The 7,168-nt window shown below is 41.4% G+C and overlaps 1 long non-coding RNA gene across 1 annotated transcript; it reads right to left on the reverse strand.

Annotated features, from left to right (window-relative positions):
* Nucleotides 1–1,722: 1,722 nt before the first annotated feature.
* Nucleotides 1,723–2,386, reverse strand: LOC102301663. Its single transcript, XR_316612.3, has 3 exons — nucleotides 2,266–2,386; nucleotides 2,043–2,117; nucleotides 1,723–1,822 (listed from the first exon to the last, which is right to left on the reverse strand). It is a non-coding gene; the product is annotated as an uncharacterized LOC102301663 (long non-coding RNA).
* Between the last annotated feature and the right edge of the window lie 4,782 nt (nucleotides 2,387–7,168).

A 7,168-nucleotide genomic window follows, 5' to 3' on the forward strand; every position in this document is an offset into this window, starting at 1 on the left:
TTTTGAACAACACGCATGTACAAGTCAACACCCAAACGGGTATTACACCGAGAGAGCCTGCCCTAGATGACTCTTCAAGATGTGAAATGGTTAAATCGTGGCGGGGTGAGGGGCGAGGGGGTGGATTAGGCCATGAGGTGTGTGCCTCTGTATGCTTGGGGGGTGGGATGTGTGTGTATATGCGTGTGTGTGTGTGTGTGTATGAGGGGGGAGAGGGGCGGGGTATGTTGGGGAATAATTGCCTGGAGATGGTGCAGAAATAAGCCCTAATGGTCAGTAATCCAAGCCTGGAGAGGGTCTCTCCACAGTGCTCCACTGAATGCCGGTAATGGGCTTCCAGCTCTGTCACTTACATATGCATAGATCTTTCTCCATTAAAGCTGGTTTGAATGACAAATATGGGTGGGTGTTAAAAAAAATATAAAGAGAAGAAGTGGAGGAAGAGAGAGAGGGAGCGAGAGAGAGAACTGGAGGAAGATTTTCTCTGGGTTGGCAGTAATTTGGCAGCCGCTCAGGCCCCTATCCTTAAATCTCATTAGCCTATTGTTCGCATGATGCCGCCTGGGTGAAGCACAGGGGCAGGAGATGCTACTTGAAGTGGGCTAGATGGTGATTTGGACCTGGCACATCTTTTTTTCCCTGTAACTAAAGAGCACTTTGACACTAATGCAGATATTAATACTGATGCTTCCTTCCATCTTTTTCTTATTTTTAGTTTGCCACCTTAAGCATTTTTTTGCTATCTAAATTTCCTTTTAACATCCACTTGGTCACCAGTGAGTCATTTTTTGAGAAATTAAGATGCTACATTTCCAAACAAATTTCATGCAGTGCTGTTCAAAAGTCCTGAGCCACACCTCGTTTCTTTATATTTTGCTTCAAAAGTGGGAAATGGGTGAAGCGATTTATTATAGCATATGCAGACATACCTTGAAATACAGTACTTAAGGGGAAAAAACACAGTTCATACAATTAGCAGGCTTGCAGGTTAATATTTGGTATGAATGTCTTTGTTCTTCAACACATCCCTCTCCTAGGCTTGTATTTTCTTGAAGTAGTCCTCAGGAATAGTTCTCCAGGCTTCTTGAAGGACACTCCAAAGCTCTTTGGATGTTGTTGCCTTTTGTTTCATTCTCTGTCAGTATGATCCAGCACTGCTTCAATAGCATTGGGGTCAGGCCTCTGGGGAGGTCAATCCATAACTGATAGTTTTCCCTTATGTGTTTTTATATCCAGGTATATTTTTACTGAATTGACGGTGCTTTGGGGTTCATTGTCAAGTCAGAACATAAAACCCTTGCCGCTCAGACACTTTCCAATCCAAGAACCACGTTCCCCATTCATTGTGAACATTAGATGAACCAACTGTTATTGGCTGGACAAGTTTTGGCTGGACAGGGATGGTGGTCTCAGAATCGCATCCCTGCTTTTTGCAGATCACAACCGTGCTGCAGATAACATGTTTACAGTCTGGTACAAAAACAGTTTTGGTCTTTATGGTTACTTACACCATCATAACACTTAAAGGTGGGGCAAAATCTTTTATAACAACTTGGATGTAGTAAAGTTGGCAGATTGAGTTTCACAGGTAATTAAACGCAGGCAGCCTTCATTCATTTATATCACTTAAGAGGACCTCTCAACCATGCCTGTGGTGTTGATGCGTTTTTAAGGCAGTATTTTTAAATAGTTGTTTTCAGATTATTTGAGAAATAATTTTGTAGCTGCCCACTTGGAATTACCACTCGTGACGCAGAGAGCTTCGACTGATGCAACTTTATTCTCTCCTCTTTAAACCACCGACAATATGGCACCGTGAAAACTATAAAGATGCACAAACAAATACCATTAAACATTTATGTAAAAAGTGCAGAAATGTTCACATTTTACCATAGAAAATTATTTTGATTAACTCAAATAGTGACATTGACATAAATCAATAGTTTTTAAACTACTTATGTTACAGCATTTAATAAAATTAATTAACAACAACCATTCTGTCTCTTAAATACATAAACAATCATTTGCAATCATTAACCAACCTCTTTCTGCTTCCAAGGGTGCTAATCATGCTGAATCAGCTAGCCAACCTCCTCCATGCACATCTCTTAGCCAGTCTTTCCACACCACAAACAAATGACATGCATACACAATAAAAAACGAATTCAACCACATCGAGTAAACTTTCAAAGTTATAGCATGTGACAGATAAATAAAACACATAGTTTTGCATGAGTACCCTCAAAAACAAACGCTTTTACTCACTCTGAAGCAACGTGTTTGCGTCGCCTCACCGAGAACAGAACAGGAAGTCTGACACAATAAAAGAGGAAGTGCTAAGGTACTCTTCAAAATAAAAGCGCAAAGTAAAGTGGCTTTGCCGGCATTTACAAATTTGACTTAATTATGAGGTAAACCTTCTACAAGAAGCTTCAATGTTATGAAGTGATACTGCAGAAGCTTCAAATCCAGTTTGTGACGTCATGGTGGCTACATCTATAATTTATATAGAACCTGTCGAGGCCTTTCTTATTTCGTATTTAATATTTATTTACAATGTTATTATAGTTTTGGTACATCCCACCACATGGGATAAATAAAGCTGTCAGTTGTGCTATTAAAACACTTGGGAAATGGAATGAATTGAAACCCAAAACCTCAAAAAGTTTTGGAGTATTGTTCAGCCTTGAGCCCCTGTGACTCTGAAGGACAGCTGTAGACAGTGGATGTTGATGTGTTCACGGATACATCTGTGTGCTTTCTTTTCTGTGTGGGGGTGTTGGGGGGTGCTGTATGAGAGACACACGTGTTTATTGGGGCCACAGAGGGGGAGGACACAGGGGGCGGAGGAGTCATCATAACGGGGCCCTCTCCCTAGCCTCCTCATCCTCTTCATCCTCCTGAGCTGCCAGATGGCACACACTCAAACCCCTCAGTGGAGGAAGCAGCACACACACAAACACACACATCCATATTTCAACATAGGCTTTGTCAGTGTCACACGCGCACGTGCACAAACACTCAAAAGCATATTTCGATGAAGAGCAGTCCCAATCCACTTTCAACCACCTAATCAGCTCCAAATCACCTGCTTTGTGTTTTAAAACAACTTCCTTGCCATGACATTCTCCTTCAGAATGCTTTCGAGAACGTAAGCCCGGTTATTTCATCCTCGATATGAGCAGGCTTCATATTGTCATTGAGACGTGTCACCATATGGGCGCAGGGACACTTAGGAAATGCATCACTTTGTGACGTTTTTGTCGCTTGCTGTCTTAGCTCCATTTCCAGAGCAAATGTGTCACTCTTTGAGCCCATAAAAAGGGAATCTGCACCGAGCTGGAGTTGCTGCCTGCGTATGTGTGTTGGCCAAGTGCAGAAGTTCAAGGGCGTACACGCCTTGACGTGAAGGAATGGCTGTACCTGGATCACGAGATAAAACGCTTCATATTTCACAATTGCTTCTCTAAGTACTGGAACTCTAATAGGAAAGATGGATTCATATGATATGAATATGAGAATATGAGTGACATTTCTTTGTTTTCCTTTACCGTGTGTGCGTGTTTGTGCGGGCTTGAACTTGCTTGTGCGCAAACATAGATATGTGTGGCCTGATGCATGTGACAGATGTGTTCATAAAGATATTTGTGTGCTACCTTTGCTTGGAGAGCGCACACATACACACTGAGCGCCAGCAGTAATAGATATCCAATAGCCGAGAGCTGTGGAAGGGTCTTGCTACATCTGTCAGCCCTGCCTGGCAAAGGCGCGGCGAGTTCAGATGCTATCGCCACAAACGGCTGCATCAAAAGATTTAGTGTCCCCGCCATCCCTCCAACCCCTAAGGTGGGCTGTGTGGCGCAGTCCGCTGGGCAACACAACAAGAAGGAGGCGGGGGTAGACGCAGAAGAAAGACGGCAGGCGGGGAACAGATAAGAGAAAGGCGACAGCAATATCAGCCAGGGGCGGGTGGGGGGCTGTTGAGGAGGTTGGGGAGTGGAATAGGAAGACGAAAGAAAGAAAGAAAGAAAGAAAGAAAGAAAGAAGAACAGTGGCTCTCCTTTTTCACCTCTTCCAGCACTCAAAAAGCCGGGTTAAGCATGGAGCTCTAAAAGTCACAGTCATAATAGAGCTGATCATTCAAACTACATGGAATTACAAGGCATTTTCAATAATTTAAAAAAATCTGCACATGAAAAGTCAATTTGAAAAATATGGTTTGGAAAAAAAAAATGTAGTTTTTATTCAAATTCAGGTAAAGAACATGAGCCCACATCTCAAGGTATGAAACATATGCTGATGGTATGTGTAAATGGAGCCTTTGAACAAGCTGCCAACCCAAATTAGCGTGTACTGACCTCAGTGTTAGTGCGTATGCCTATTCATGAGTGTACAAAAAAAGAGAAGCGGCTGGAGAACAGCCCCTTTCAGAAAACCCAAATGACAAATTTACATCTTAATTTATGACACTTAACAGAAGCATGTACTGGTCTTACCATATATGGTGGTTTTCCCTAACTCTGACACCTATCAAGGTAATACACTGTCTGTAGTGTGGTCTAATTTCAGTCTTCTGAAAAGTTTGTAGAGCAGTGGAAGCAAATTCAACGTGCAGGATTTTGCTATTTCTATATATTTGTTATTTTAATATACTTATTTTATAATTATAATTCCGGGTACAGTTATTAAACAATGAATATATTGATTTTATTCATGTGGATATACTACATGTGTAGCATTTATTTCATTATTTAGTAAAGTGCTTTTATATGTTTAGTAATAAATATCAAGTGAAAAACGAAAATGTACCCCCCCCCAAAAAAAACCAAAACAAAACAAAAAAACAAAAAATGTGTAAAAACCATAGTGTCTAAGTTACAAGCCTTTTCTCATCAATAAATTATGAGGTTCAGTTCAACTTATTTTAGCTACACTGTACCAAATCCCAACAACAGTGCTCGGTGCTTTATATTGTGAAGTAAAGACTCTACAGTAATAGAGAGAGACCCCCAACAATCATGTAACCCCCTATGAGCAAGCACTCAGTGACAGGGGGAATGGGGGAAAAAAACCCTTTCGACAGGAAGAAGCTTCTGACAGATCCATGTTCAGAGAGGCTATCTGTAGCATGACTGGTTTAGGGTGGTGAGGGTAGAAGACACTGTGGAAAAAAGACAGATTAATAGTAACTAATGATTAAAGGTCAGCTATGAAATGCAGATGTGCCTGCAAGTCAAGGTATAGGGCATAGTAGATCTTAACAGAGCAACTTACATTAGATTACATTAGATCGCAGTGTCTAGAAAGCAGAGAAGAACAGAGAAGCATCAGTGATAGCATACAGCAGTCTCCTATGATTCTTGGCGGTACTCATGACACTTTATAGGAGTCTGACCATGACTGTACTGGCACTGGCTGACTTACAGTATTATTACGTGAATGTGTCTGACATGATCCATGAATTTTTTTATTTTTATATATCACAGTTATCTTCAATAGCAGTATATGATAGCACCCCTGATCTGAACATTCTTAGAGGTGTTATTTAGCTGAGCTGAGATAACTGAGACAGGAGCCAATAAACCAGAGACATTACTGAGCTGTTCAGCTTCATCTAACAGCACACGCAGGCTTCTTGTGTTTAGTATGCTGTTATGAGTTTTGGTTTAAATTGTAATTATAACTTCGTTATATTCATTTGCCTGTACTTCAAACTTATCATACTAGTTAATGACTGTAAATGTATATTTTAAAGCTACAGTCGCGTCTAAAACCAACTCTTTACCATAGTAATGAGCCAAAACCGTGAAACCATCCCTGCCTAATATGCCGTTGGGCCTTTTGTGTGTTTCAGAATGGTTTCAACATGCCGAGGCATCAACCCCATCAGACCAATCTCAGTGCCCTGTGGTATCTGTCAACAAAGCATTAGCTGCAGATCCTTTGAGTCCAGTAAGTTGAAAGTTGGATCTGGTGCAGATCATTTTGTTGAAGCACATCCCCAGATATCCTGTAACCACTTTACTTGGATTGTTGTAAAGCTACTAACCAGTGCGGACTAGAAGCCATTAGCCTTTCGTTTTTCAGAGGTATGACATAAGGACTTTTGCTATTTCCACCACACCCAGATAACAAGTATTTGAGACAACTCGCATCATCTTTGGTTAGTCTTAATTTTTTGCCTCATCTGCTTCTGGTTTACTGGTCTTTCCTTTTCTTCTCTTTTGACTATTTTAGGGACCAAAATTTACAGAATAAACACAAAGTTATATTTAATAAGATGTAAAACTACTGATTAAGACCACAAACCTTTTATGAAAGAGTTTACTGAGATGAAAGGAGCTGTCTCCAGTATCAGTACATTTATTTTTGAAGCCAAAGTAGTTGCCCTCTACTGGCCATTAGAAAGAATGCAGGTTGAAGGCACTTTCTCTGTAAGCTACAGACACCTTAATTGGGATCCATGTCCTTGTTTTTCACAATAAAAGCTTTTTATTTCTCTATTTTTACTGGTTTCTTTATTAAAAAGTACACAATTTACTATTTTGGGCTTAAATCCGTTGCGTTAAATCATAAAGTGTATTTTGATGGTATTGTGAAAGGTATTAGCAAGAAAAAAAATCCTTTGCAATCTTACTTTGAATATACACTAATCTGGCATGAAGTTGGGGGTGTGGTGGTGTTGGGGATGGAGAGGGTTGAAGGGAAGGGGAGGTGTGGGGAGAGGTTCCTATTTCTCTCCCAGTGGGTCAGCTGCTACTCACAACTCTCCGGAGACCCCCGCATCCTCACCCGAATACCTCCAAACACCCCCTCAACACACACACATTAGAGACACCAATTCCTCTGCTCTTGAATAACCTCACCGGGGGCAAGTGACGCAGACAGAACAGAGGGAGGGGAATGGGGGGGAAATGGGGCAAAATCACCCTCTGTATTCAGAGGGGAAGAGAGAGAGGGTGTGGATGTCTTTTGAAGCCTTCCTAGTTTAACCGCCACACAGCTATGGGGCTGTCGGCTTGTCGAGGATTTCTCCTGGATGTGTGTGTTAAAAGACCCTCCCATGGACAGAGAGAGAGAGAGAGAGAGAGAGAGAGAGAGAGAGAGAGAGAAAGGCAGTACTGATTAAATGCTGGAGCCGTCATGCCTGCGAGCCAGCCAGGAGATT

The sequence above is a fragment of the Haplochromis burtoni genome, unplaced genomic scaffold (assembly GCF_018398535.1).
Source record: "Haplochromis burtoni strain Fernald_Lab_line unplaced genomic scaffold, NCSU_Asbu1 Contig_196, whole genome shotgun sequence".
Classification (NCBI taxonomy): Eukaryota; Metazoa; Chordata; class Actinopteri; order Cichliformes; family Cichlidae; genus Haplochromis; species Haplochromis burtoni.